Source organism: Oryctolagus cuniculus, chromosome 1 (assembly GCF_964237555.1).
Source record: "Oryctolagus cuniculus chromosome 1, mOryCun1.1, whole genome shotgun sequence".
Taxonomy (NCBI): Eukaryota; Metazoa; Chordata; class Mammalia; order Lagomorpha; family Leporidae; genus Oryctolagus; species Oryctolagus cuniculus.
Genome location: NC_091432.1, coordinates 62688881 through 62701921, shown reverse-complemented (window position 1 = coordinate 62701921; position 13041 = coordinate 62688881). Strand labels below are relative to the sequence as shown.

Here is a 13041-nt window from a genome sequence, read left to right as displayed (position 1 = left end):
TGTAAGCAATCATCAAATCTGAAAATGTCAATTTCACTCCTATACATTACACTTTAGGTACTCTACTAGTTACCACAGATCAGGGAAAACATACGATATTTTTTTGGAACTGGCTTATTTCACTAAGTATAATGGTTTCCAGTTGCATCCATTTTTGTTGCAGATGACAGTTTCATTTTTTTTAACCACTGAGTAGTATTCCACAGTGTCTATATACTATAATTTCTTTTTCTAATCATCAGTTGGTAGATATCTAGGTTGATTCCATATCTTAAATATTTTGAATTGAGCTGCAATGAACATGGGGTACAGATAAGTCTCATATGCTGCTTTCATTTCTCTTGGATAAATTCCCACTAGTGGGATTTCTGGGTCACTTGGTATTTCTATTTTCAGCTGTCTGAGGTATCTCCAAACTGTCTCCCACAGTGGCTGCACCAGTTTACATTCCCACCAACAGAGGATTAGGGTACATTTTCCCCCTACCACCTCACCAGCATTTATTTATTTCTGTTTGAGAGCCATTCTAACTGGGGTGAGGTAAAACTTCATTGTGGTTTTGATTTGCATTTCCCTGATGGCTAGTGATCCTGAGCATTATTTAAGTGTCTTTTGGCCATTTGAATTTCTCTTGAAAAATGCCTGTTCAAGTCCTTTGTCCATTTCTTAACTGGATTGTTTGTTTTGTTGTTGTTGAATTTCTTGAACTCTATAGATTATGGATAATAATCCTTTAACAGTTGCAAATGTTTGCAAATATTTTTTCCCTGTCAGTTGCCTCTTCACATTGCTGAGTGTTTCTTTTGCAGTACAGAAGCTTCTCAATTTGGTATAATCACATTTGTCAATTTTGACTTTGATTGCCTGTGCTTCTGAGGTCTTTCCCAAGAACTCTTTGCCTATGGAAATGTCTTGCAGACATTGTTTCTTCAATATTCTCTAATAATTTGATTGCATTAAGTCATAGATTAAGTCTTTAATGCATTTTGAGTGGATTTTTGTGTAAGATGCAAGGTAGGAGTCTTGCTGCATATGGAGATCCAGTTTTCCCAATGCCATTTGTTGATGAGACTATCCTTGCTCCAAGGATTTATTTTAGCTGCTTTATCAAAGATGAGTTGGTTGAAGATGTGTGGATTGATTTCTGGATTTTCTAGTCTGTTCAATTGGTTATAGTCAATTTTTGAGTCAGTACCAGGCTGTTTGGATTATAACTGCCCTGTAATATGTCTTGAAATCTGGTATTGTGATGCCTCTGGCTTTGTTTTTGTTGTTTAAAACTGCTTTAGCTATTGGGGGTCTCTTTTGTTTCTGTATGAATTTTAGCATTTTTTTCTAGATCTGAGAGAAATGTTGGTATTTTGATAGGAATCAAATTGAATCTATAAATTGCTTTCAGCAATATGAACATTTTGATAATATTAATTCTTCCTATCCATGAACATGGAAGATTTTTCTGTTTTTTTTTTTGTGTTTTCTATTTCTTTTTTAATGGTTTGTAATTTTCATTGTAGTGATATTTACTTCCTTGGTTAAATTTATTCCAAGGTATTTAACTTTTTTGGTAGCTATTGTGAATGAGATTTATCATAGAAGTTGTTTCTCAGCCATGGCATTGTCTGTGTATAAAAAGGCTATTGATTTTTTCTGTGTTAAGTTTATATATGTCACATTACTAAACTTTTATGAGTTCCAATAGTCTCTTAGTGGAGTCTTTTGGTTCTTCCATGTACGGAATCATGCCATCTGCAAATAGGGATAGTTTGACTTCCCCTTTTCCAATTTGTATTCCTTTGATTTCTTTTTCTTGCCTAATGGCTCTGCCTAAAACTTCTAGGACTATATTGAATAGTAATGGTGAACATTAGCCAGAGTACTTTACAATGAAAAATTTGGGGAGAAGAAAGCACATTAGATCTAAGTTGGCTTTAGATAAGAGGGGCAGAACAACATAAAGTAGGAAAAGTTGGAAAAGTCTTGAATTCAGAGGTGAAGAATTTTTTTCTGCCAAGGGCCATTTGGATATTTATAACATTCACAAGCCCATAAAAGTAATCAGCTTAAAAATTAGGCCATTGTACACCCAAGCACTTGGGCCATCCTCCACTGCACTCCTGGGCCACAGCAGAGAGCTGGACTGGAAGAGGAGCAACCGGGACAGAATCCGGCGCCCCAACTGGGACTAGAACCTGGTGTGCCAGCGCCTCAGGCGGAGGATTAGCCAAGTGAGCCACAGCGCTGGCCTCTGGATGAACTTTAACAAATGATTATTCTTCATCTTGAGGGTCATCTTTTTTTAAAGATTTTATTTATTTGAGAGAGACAGAGTTACAGAGAGGGAGAGACAGAGAAAGGTCTTCCATCTGCTGGGTCTCTCCCCAAATGGTCACCACAGCTGGAACTGGGCTGATCCAATCCTAAGCCAGGAGTTTCTTTTGGGTCTCCCACATGGGTACAGGGGCCCAAGCACTTGGGCCATCTTCTATTGCTTTCCCAGGCCATAGCAGAGAGCTGGATCGGAAGTGGAGCAACCAGGACTTGAACCAGCGCCCACATGGAATGCTGCTGCCACAGGCGGAAGATTAACATACTGCGCTATAGCGCAGGCCCTGCACTTATCCTTTGACCACAGTAATCCTACTTCTAAAAATTAACCATAGGATATATCAATAGAAGTATTGAGGAAATACAATAAAAAGAATAAAAAACACCATTATATCTGGTTGGAACAATGTCAAAAGCTCTAACAGGTGTGTAGTTTGCGTTCCCAAATGAGATGTCAGAGAATGGGATACACAATTTTTCTAGTGGAGATAGCTTCTCAGATTATCCAAATTAGGTAAAAATAAAAAAATTATGGATTAAAAAACTACTGAGCTTCAAGGAGGATGAATATAAAGAAAGCCATGCCTAGGCCACCCAAAGAGAAAATTAAGACAAAGTATGAAATCTTAGTTACAGCCAAAGGAAGCAGGCAAATGGAAAACAAACATGTCCAAGGTAATCATGACTCACATGCCTTCTACCTAATACGTACATGCATACACTTATACAGATTTAGACAATAGTGTTCAGTGTCATTATTTATAATTTGAAGCTCACAGAAACCTGGGATGAATACAACTTCTATATGATCCTTTTCATGAAGAAAAAAAACTTAGTCTCTAGTACATATTAATTACAAGCATTTGTATTCCCATTGTATTAAAATAGGGCTGTAGGGAGATTCAATTAAATGATAGAAACTTTTTAAACAGAGCATCTAGAGAGAAATCATAGCCTGAAGCAGCAGCAGGGGGAGAGAAAGGGTTTGGGAAATGGTCATGGAGACTCAGCCCATTTGGGAAGAGAGCAAGGCTGTTGGTGCAGTTTTATCCCAGAGTAGCCAGGTATAAGTTCTTTCCTCAAGGGGTCTCATGAAAGAGGGCAAACAGCCCAATTACTCAGCATCCAACAATTTCAAGTCTATTCCTGAAGACTCAGTCTAAGGTTGGTGAATGAATTAGACATCTATGGGTGGGGCTAGTTCCAGGATCAAGGTAAGGCCTGGGCTGGTGTTGAGTCTCCATATGGGATAGAAGGGACAGGATTCATGGACTGTTGATACAGATGGGCAAAGAACAGTGATATGATTCAAACATGTTCCTCAAAATTTGTGTGTTGGAAACTTAATCCCCAAATTCATGCCTTAATGGCATTTGGAGATAGACCTTTGGGAGTAATTATGGTTAGATGATTACTAACTGTAAGAGGGTGGTGGTGCCTCCATAATGGAATTAGTGGCTTTATAGACCTGAGTTGTCCTACTCCCTTGCTTTCTCATGTGGTGACCCTTGGCATGGTATGACTCAGCATGCAGGCCCTCACCAGATGCCAGCACTGTACTCTTGGCTTTCTGTAGCCTCCAAAACCATGAGCCAAATAAGCCTATTTTCTTTATAAATCACCTAATCTTGGTTTTCTGTTATAGCAACAGAAAATGAACTAAGAAGCAGTAGAGATCAGAGGTCCAATTCTGGTTGGTCATGACAGAGGGTGGAGGATGATGTCTGGGAAGAGAGTGAATCCGTATGAGCCTGCTGAGGTTAATAGATACCACCCAAAAATAACAAGTGCCCAGGAAAATAGACTGAACATAGGAAATACTGAACATACTGACTTAGAATACAGACTTCTATTGGCAAATATATGTGAAAGTCCTGAGAATGACCCAGATTTGTGCTAGATTGCCCAAAGCAGGGTGTGGGAAGGGGTTTTCTGAAGGCAACCAGGTCATCTCAGGCAGGTGGGAGAAGAAAAGTATTGTGTGAGGAGTCACTGGAGGAGGGATTTGGGGATGCCCATGTATTAGACCAGCCACCAGGAGACCCATCCCAAGTCAAATCTCCAAGCCCTGAGATCCTTGGCTTCTTCCTCTGGTTCCAGTTAATAACTCCAAGCTCTGAGATCCTTGGCTTCTTCCTCTGGTTCCAGTTAATAAAATTTCCCCTGCTATTCCATTTTCCCAAACACATGGCCATCATAAGCTTCTGTAATCTGCTGTCCTCTCAAGTCCTACCTTTATGGAATTATCTTACCTTGTCCCTTCCTTCTCATAGTGGAGCCCAGTTTTCTACAGGAGTAGTTCCATGACCTGAGGCTGTCGTAGGTGGGCTCTTTGGATCAGTGGCCTAACAGCTTCTCTCAATACTTGGAGGTGGGCAATAAGATTTGCTTTTGTTCTGCAGAAATACAAATCGAGGTACCAAGAAGGGACACTCGAGAGCAAGAAATAATATTAATGAGCATAGACATGATTTGGTTGTTGAATTAGATTTTTTTTTAAAAAGAACAGTTTTCACTTGAAAATTTAATTTTCCTTTTTTAAAACATTTTATTGAAATACAATATACATAACAAGAAATGTGCATATGTGTACAAATAGGTTCTTTGTCTTCTGAACACTAATAATCAACACTCAAATTAAAAACAAAACATTACTAGTACCTCAAGAGTCTGCACTATTCCTTGCTCCATCTTTTTAATGTGAGAAAGCAGAGTGTATTGTCATTTACATGGACTGATTCAGTGAAACAATATTTATAATTAAATACCAAATGATGTGACATCCACACAATTTTTATACTCTATTAACTTCTACAAATTTCACTCATAGCATTCAGGTTTCTTTTTTGTATTCTTGTGGCCGTTTGGGAAGTAAATCCACTGACAGATCTCTACCACAAATTGGAGAAAACGTATTTGTTTTTCTGGGCCTGCCATATTGAATTTAGCATAATGATCTCCAGTTGCATCCATTTTGTTACAAATGTCAGGATTTCATTTTTTTTTATAGCTAAGTAATATTCTATCATGTATATATACCACATTTTCTTTTTCTAGTCTTCAGATGATGGGCATTTAGGTTGGTTCCATGTTGTGAATTGATGAGCTAGACATTTTAAGATGTCTCTTTGTTAGGGGTAAATGCATATTTGTCTCCAATTCTTCAAATCCATCTGCAATTAAATTTGCTTTACTCTCACCTGGAAGGCCTATGGTATTCAGGGAAGTGCCCCTTCCTTTTCCTTTGGGCTGTAAAATAGACATATTTACTGTCTAAAATATGTTTGGTGAATGACTGGGGTTAATAATGATGAAAATATGCCAAATAAATGATAATTTTCCACTTCCAAAAAGTCTTCCAACTATCATGCTTTCCCATCTGCAGCCATAAAGACTGTCTTAAATTCAGTCTTTTTTTTTTAACTTTTATTTAATGAATATAAATTTACAAAGTACAGCTTATGGATTACAATGGCTCCCCCCCATAACTTCCCTCCCACCCACAACCCTCCCATCTCCCACTCCCTCTCCTAATTCATTCACATCAAGATTCATTTTCAATTATCTTTATATACAGAAGATCAATTTAGCATATATTAAGTAAAGATTTCAACAGTTTGCACCCACACAGAACATAAAGTGTAAAATACTGTTTCAGTACTAGTTATAGCATTAATTCACATTGAACAACATATTAAGGACAGAGATCCTACATGAGGAGTAAGTGCACAGTGACTCCTGTTGTTGACTTAGCAAATTGACACTCTTGTTTATGGTGTCAGTAATCACACTAGGCTCTAGTCATGAGTTGCCAAGGCTATGGAAGCCTTTTGAGTTTGCCGACTTTGATCTTATTTAGACAAGGTCATAGTCAAAGTGGAAATTCTCTCCTCCCTTCAGAGAAAGGTACCTCCTTCTTTGATGGCCCGTTCTTTCTACTGGGATCTTACTCGCAGAGCTCTTTCGTTTAGGTTTGTGTTGTGTTGTTGTTTGTTTGTTTGTTTTTTTTTTTTTTTTTGCCAGAATGTCTTGGCTTTCCATGCCTAAAATACTCTCATGGACTTTTTAGCCAGATCCAAATGCCTTAAGGGTTGATTCTGAGGCCAGAGTGCTGTTTAGGACATCTGCCATTCTACGAGTCTGCTGTGTATCCTGCTTCCCATGTTGGATCGTTCTCTCCCTTTTTTATTCTATCAGTTAGTATTTGCAGACACTAGTCTTGTTTATGTGATCCCTTTGACTCTTAGACCTATCAGTATGATCAATTGTTCAGACCTATCAGTATGATCAAAAGTTCAGTCTTTTCTAAACTTAGTTCCTAAGGTGTGAGCACAGGGGTGTTTCCCTTCAGGTGCACAGGCTCTGTCAATGTTATTCTTTAAAGATCTTTTGGTCTTCTTATCAAGCAAGCAAATTGTATATGGTGAAGTCTTGGCCAGGCACTGTACAGTGGGTTAAGCCATGGCCTTCAGTGCTGGTATACCATATGGGCACTAGTTTGAGTCCCAGCTGCTCCACTTCTGATCTAGCTCCTTGGTAATATGCCCGGGAAAGCAGTGGAGGATGGCCCAGGTGCTTGAGCCCCTGCACTCACATGGGAGATCTGGATGAAGCTCCTGCATCCTGACTTTGGCCTGCTAAAGTGGCCATTTGGGAGGTAAACCCACTGACAGAAGATTCTCTCTCTGCAACTCCCTCTCTTTATAACCCTGCCTTTCAAGTACATAAACCAATCTTTAAAAAAAAAAGAGATATAAAATCTCATTTCCATCAATGTTCAGTTTGTGACAGTTGGCAAGTGGTTCTCCTATTTTCTGAATCTTATTTTTCTAAGTGTAGATAGGGATAATGTTTAGTTCCTAGGGTAGATATCCAACACCAAAATGGAAACAGATACAAAGTGCCACACCGAGTAAAGCAGATGTGTGATAAACATCAACCAGGACAGTATTACGTTTAGATCCATTCCATTCCTGGAACAGAACTGGCCGTTTACAATCTAGTCTTTTTATTTAATTATCCTTCCAATAAATATCCACAGATAATCTTTCTAAACTAGAGTAATTGTTAAACTGCAGACTTCAAGACAGCAGATAGCTGCCCACTGTGTAAAGGATGGAGTAAAAAAGTGTCGCTCCCCCTCTTCGTGGAGGAGCAACACTGAACCCTGCCTAGGCTTCATATCCGAGTCACGGCACCATTATGTCGCTCCCCCTCTTCGTGGAGGAACGACACAGGACCCTGCGCTGTTCTTTCGTCTGCTCGGCCCTCCCCGGGTTTGCTGCTGGTTCTTCCCGGGTTGGCTACTATCCCTTCCACCTCCGTGGAAGGGCAGTTCCCCCTGGCCACATTCCCCACTTCCGCAGGGGAGTGGCACACCGCCGGCCGGCTTTCTCGGGGGGCTGCACAGGTGTTCCTTCAGCTAGATGTTCCCCTTAGATGTTCCCCATAGATGTTCCCCATAGATGTTCCTGGTGCATGCCGTCTCTCTCCTCCTTTATAGTCCTCCTCCGCCAATCCCAACTCGGCTGCCTACACGCCGAGTACGCTGCTCTCCAATCAGGAGCAAGTCCTACAGTTTATTAGTTGAACTGGAGGCAGCTGTGCGGAAGCTGTTTACTTCTCTCCCAGCGCCATATTGTGGGAGAGCAGATGCATAGAATAAGTCTTAATTCCAGTAACTCAGTCCAGTCCGGATTGCTCCCCACAAAAAGGGAAGTTAAGATCAGGGCCCCATGCCCCCTGCCCCTGCACCTGTACACCAGGCATCCTGAGCCGAGAATGTTTCAAGAACAAGAACCATTTTTCCTGGTGCTTCCCTCTTTTCATTCTTATGATGAACGAGTCAGTCTCAAGTATCATCTTCTTCTCTTTTCAGATATGTATAATGATTTCCCCGATGTATTCATAACCATCTATTTGCAGGAGAAGTACAGGAAATGGTATCTTTCACTCTGATTAGAAATATCTGTTTCTTTTTTAAAATATTTATTTATTTTTTTTGAAAGGCAGAGATATGGAGAAAGAAGGAGAGAGAGAGAGAGAGAGAGAGAGAGAGATCATCCATCCACTGGTTCACTCACCAAATGGCTGCAATGCCTAGAGCTGGGCCAATACAAAGCCAGAGCCAGGAGCTGCTTTTGGGTCTCCCACAGGGGTGCAGGGGCCCAAGTACTTGAGTCATCTTCCACTGATTTTCCAGGCACGTTAGCAGGGAGTTGGATTGGAAGTGGAGCAGCTGGGACTTGAACGGAGGCCATATGGGATGCCGACACTGCAGGCAGAGGCTTAACCTTCTATGCCACAACACCGGCCCCAAAATATGGGTATCCTTTAATTAGACTGTGACTTATTGAGGATAGAGAACATATCCTAGTTTGTGTATTTTTCATTATTTGCATGTTCAAAGAGAGAGAGTGAAGAAAATGCTAAAAGATCCTGAGGATCTCATAATATCACAGGAAAATCTGTATTTCTTCGATGCTATGGTTCAAATGTGTCCACTCTAAAATTCAGGGGTCACCAATGTGAGAGGAGAGGCCTTTAAGAGAGGATGAGGCCCTATAGACTGCCCACTCATTAATGGGAGTCAGCCTTATAAGAGAGGCAGCTTCTGACTCTGCCTTCTGGTATTTGTGGGGCAGCAAGAGGCCATCACTGGAAAGCAGGTGCTGGTGCCTTGATATTGGATTTTTTAGCTTCCAGACTGTGAGAAATAAATTTCTGTTGCCTTAGGCACTTTATTATGGCAGCACAGACTAAGATGCTCCATCTCTAAAAATAGGAGGTGATGTCCAAGTAGGACCATGTGAGGCCACAGTGAGGTTAGTCACACAGCTGGCTGGGCATCCATGGTCTAGAAGACCAGCATATGTGGGTTTCCTCCACCCCTGCATTCCTTGTGTGATTGCCCTGTTTGGGCACAAAGCACAGCCCTGTGAACCCTCACGGGCTTCTTCCTCTGCATGTTGGTGGGAGCAGACATTGTCCTCTGCACATCCACACTTCCTCAGGCCTTGACTGGCTTCTGGTTCCTTGCTAGGGAGATCTCCTTGGGTGGCTGCCTCATTCAACTCTTCCGCCATTCCCCCTTCACATCTGAGGCAGGGATCTTGCTGGTGACAGCTTTTCACTACCACATTGCCAATTGCTGCCAGCTGAGATCCACCACTATTTTCACACATGCTCTGATTGGGAAAACCATGTGACCATCTTTCTCAGAAGTTATTGTTCAATTTTCTCCACAATAGTTCTTTTTAGAGATTGACATTTTGCTTAAATAATATTTCCCATACCTTTTGCGAACACATTGGCTTCGTCAAACATGCCTGTGATGACATTTGTTAAGTCTCTGGTATGGGTTTTTGTCATAAAGTCTAACTTCGTCTGAGATGTGCTAATTTTTATTTCCTCTGTACTGATTTGATGTGCTATCATGCCCCTCTCCACTGTACTCACCATGATGTTCTCTACACATGTGGCTCCTGTGCTTGTGTCAACATCCTATTTTATGGGCCTGGAATCTTCACAGTTCTCACTCAGATGTTTGGATGCCACATTTCCTCTCATATCCATGATACTGAAGAACAAAATTGGAGTACTCACATTACCTGATTTGAAGATGTTCTATAAAGAAACAGTAATTGAAACAGTATGGCATTAGTGAAAGAACATACACAGAGAAGAAGAGAGCCCAGAAATAGTATCCCACAGATAGTCAATTGATTTTTGACAAAGGAGCAAAGTCTGTTAGTAGGGAAAGGATTGACTTTTCAACAAGTGGTGTTAGAACAATTATATGAACGTCTAGGAAACTATTAATTACATAAATACTTTAACACTTTTCACAACAATTTAATTTAAAATGGATCATAGACATAAATGTAAACGTAAACCCATAAAACTTTGAGGAGAAAACAGGATGAAATGTATATGAACTGGTGCTTGGTGATACTGTACCAAAAGTAACAATCCACAAAAGAGAAATTGGTAGGTTGGATTTTATGAGAATTACAAACTTCTTCTCTTGAAAGTACTGTTGAGAATGAAAAGACAAGCCATAAGTTAGGAGAAAATATCTCCGAAATGCATATCTGAAAAAGTACTTCTATCTAAAGTATACAAAGAACTCTTAAAATTTAATGATGAGAAAACACTCAATTAAAACTCAATAATGAGGCTGGCGCCGCGGCTCACTAGGCTAATTCTCCGCCTTGTGGTGCCAGCACACTGGGTTCTAGTCCCGGTCAGGGCGCCAGATTCTGTCCTGGTTGCCCCTCTTCCAAGCCAGCTCTCTGCTGTGGCCAGGGAGTGCAGTGGAGGATGGCCCAAGTGCCTGGGTCCTGCACTCCATGGGAGACCAGGGTAAGTACCTGGCTCCTGCCATCGGATCAGCGTGGTGCACTGGCCGCAGCGCGCCAGCCGCGGCAGCCATTGGAGGGTGAACCAACGGCAAAAGGAAGACCTTTCTCTCTGTCTCTCTCTCTCACTGTCCACTCTGCCTGTCAAAAAAAAAAAAAAAAAGATAAAAAAACCTCAATAATGAGAACAAATAACTAATTAAAAATGAACATAATGTCTGCAAAGGTGCTCAATATAATTTGTCATTGTGGCATTGTAAATACAATTAAAACAATAATAAGTACTACTATATACCTATTAGAATGGTCAACATCCCCACAGTTGATAGTATCCATTGTGGGCAAGGAATTTCATTCATCAATGGTGTGAATGCAAAACTGTGGAGCCACTTAGAAGGGCTTCTTAGAATCTAGACAGTCTTATCATATGATTTAGTGATGGGCTCCAAGTTATTATTTAACTGATTCTAAACTTAGGTCTACCTAAAACCTATAAGTGAATGTAGGCAATATTTTTTTCCTGATCATTAAAACTCAAATATATCTCAATAAGTAAATAAAGAAATACACTGTGGTATATCCTTACAATGGAATATTATTCAGAAAAAAAATGCATGATGAAGCCAGGGGAAAAAATGTTTGAATCTGAAATGCATATTGCTACGTGAAAGACACTGACCTGAAGACTATCTATGTACTGTATGATTCCAGGCATATGACAATACAGAAAATATAAAATAAAGCAGCAACAATAAAAAAATCAGTGTTTTTCAGAGGTCTGAGGGATGGTCAAGTGAGGCAGAGGGAATTTTCAAGGTGGTAAGACCATTTTATATAATATTGTAAATTTTTTCTTTTTGACAGGCAGAGTTAGACAGTGAGAGAGAGATAGAGAGAGAAAGGTCTTCCTTCCATTGGTTCACCCCCCTAAACGGCCGCTACAGCCAGCGCCCTGTGCCTATCTGAAGCCAGGAGCCAGGTGCTTCCTCCTGGTCTCCCATGCGGGTGCAGGGCCCAAGGACTTGGGCCATCCTCCACTGCCTTCCCGGGCCACAGCAGAGAGCTGGACTGGAAAAGGAGCAACCGGGACAGAATCCGGCACACCAACTGGGACTAGAACCTGGTGTGCCGGTGCCGCAGGTGGAGGATTAGCCTAGTGAGCCACGGCGCCGGCCTATAATATTGTAATTGTTAACACACAGCTATGAACTTTTGAAAATCCATATTTTACAGCACTAAGGATAAACCTTAAAGTTCAAAAATTAGAAACAAATTTAGGGGTTCAAGATATCCTAGGTTGAAATGTAAAATGTGACAATCTAACTACATTACAAAAATGTGAAATGTTACTGAAGGGAGTGGGATAAAGAGTGCTCATTTAAGCACCTGTGGAAATTAATGGGGTCTATAACACTAAAAGCAAAAGAAATTATACATAAGCATTGCTCTTTAGTTGATAAAGTTATTCCCCATTGGAGTATTGGATAACAGTTCTGATAATATGCATGTATAATAGAATTGGACAATAAAGTAAGTGGATGGAAAATAATAGTACCCAGGTCTCTCTCTGGAACAGTGGGTATTTACAGAAAAAAAGAAGAGGCTAGAATCCATGTAATAATGATAAGAGTTATACATATCATAATGAGTTTGCATTCCATTAATGTGGAATATGTAGAATTACACATTATTAGCTATAGATATATGTATACACATGAGATAATATAAACATATATGAGTATATTTCCTTATTCTGTCAGCTAAGAGGATTTAGAAGCAATGGCGCCTTAGTAACAACAAGCACATTTGTGCCCAGATTTTGATTTCTAATAACATTCTTCAATAATACAAACAGGATTTTTTGAAAAGGTTGCTGGTTCTAGGATTAAAATATGTGAGATGAACTTGGAGACTCTTGTGGTACCAGGAAATAAGGATGTGCTGCAGAAAACAAAATTAAACAGAACAAACACAATGATGAGTATGTTAAAAGGATGCAATCCAAAGCTCTCCTGATGGTCCAAACAGAAATAATTTGAGCAGCAAAATAAAGCAGTATTGGTTTATAACTCAATGTAGGAAGTAAATATGCACGCTTCCACATAAATAGTTGAATGAATATATTAATGGGGAGGGGATAGACAAATCTATGCAGCGTAATTATATATAGTTTGTACAGATACTCCACTCATTGGGAAGTAGAGCCCAAGTTTCCACTCAAGTGTGGGCTGCACATAGGGACTTTCTTCTAAAAAGTGCAGTCAGAAAAGGAGGAAAAAGGGTATATTTACAGTGGGGAAGCCTGACAGGCACTTAGCCAGGTGAATAAAGTCAACATGAACAGTGAGAAGCTATG

The 13041-nt window shown here is 40.2% G+C and overlaps 1 pseudogene; it reads left to right on the top strand.

Moving 5' to 3' along the window:
* The window catches only part of LOC127484411 (olfactory receptor 52B4-like), a 30724-nt pseudogene extending 20785 nt beyond the window's left edge, over positions 1 to 9939 (top strand).
* The last annotated feature ends 3102 nt before the right edge of the window (positions 9940 to 13041 follow it).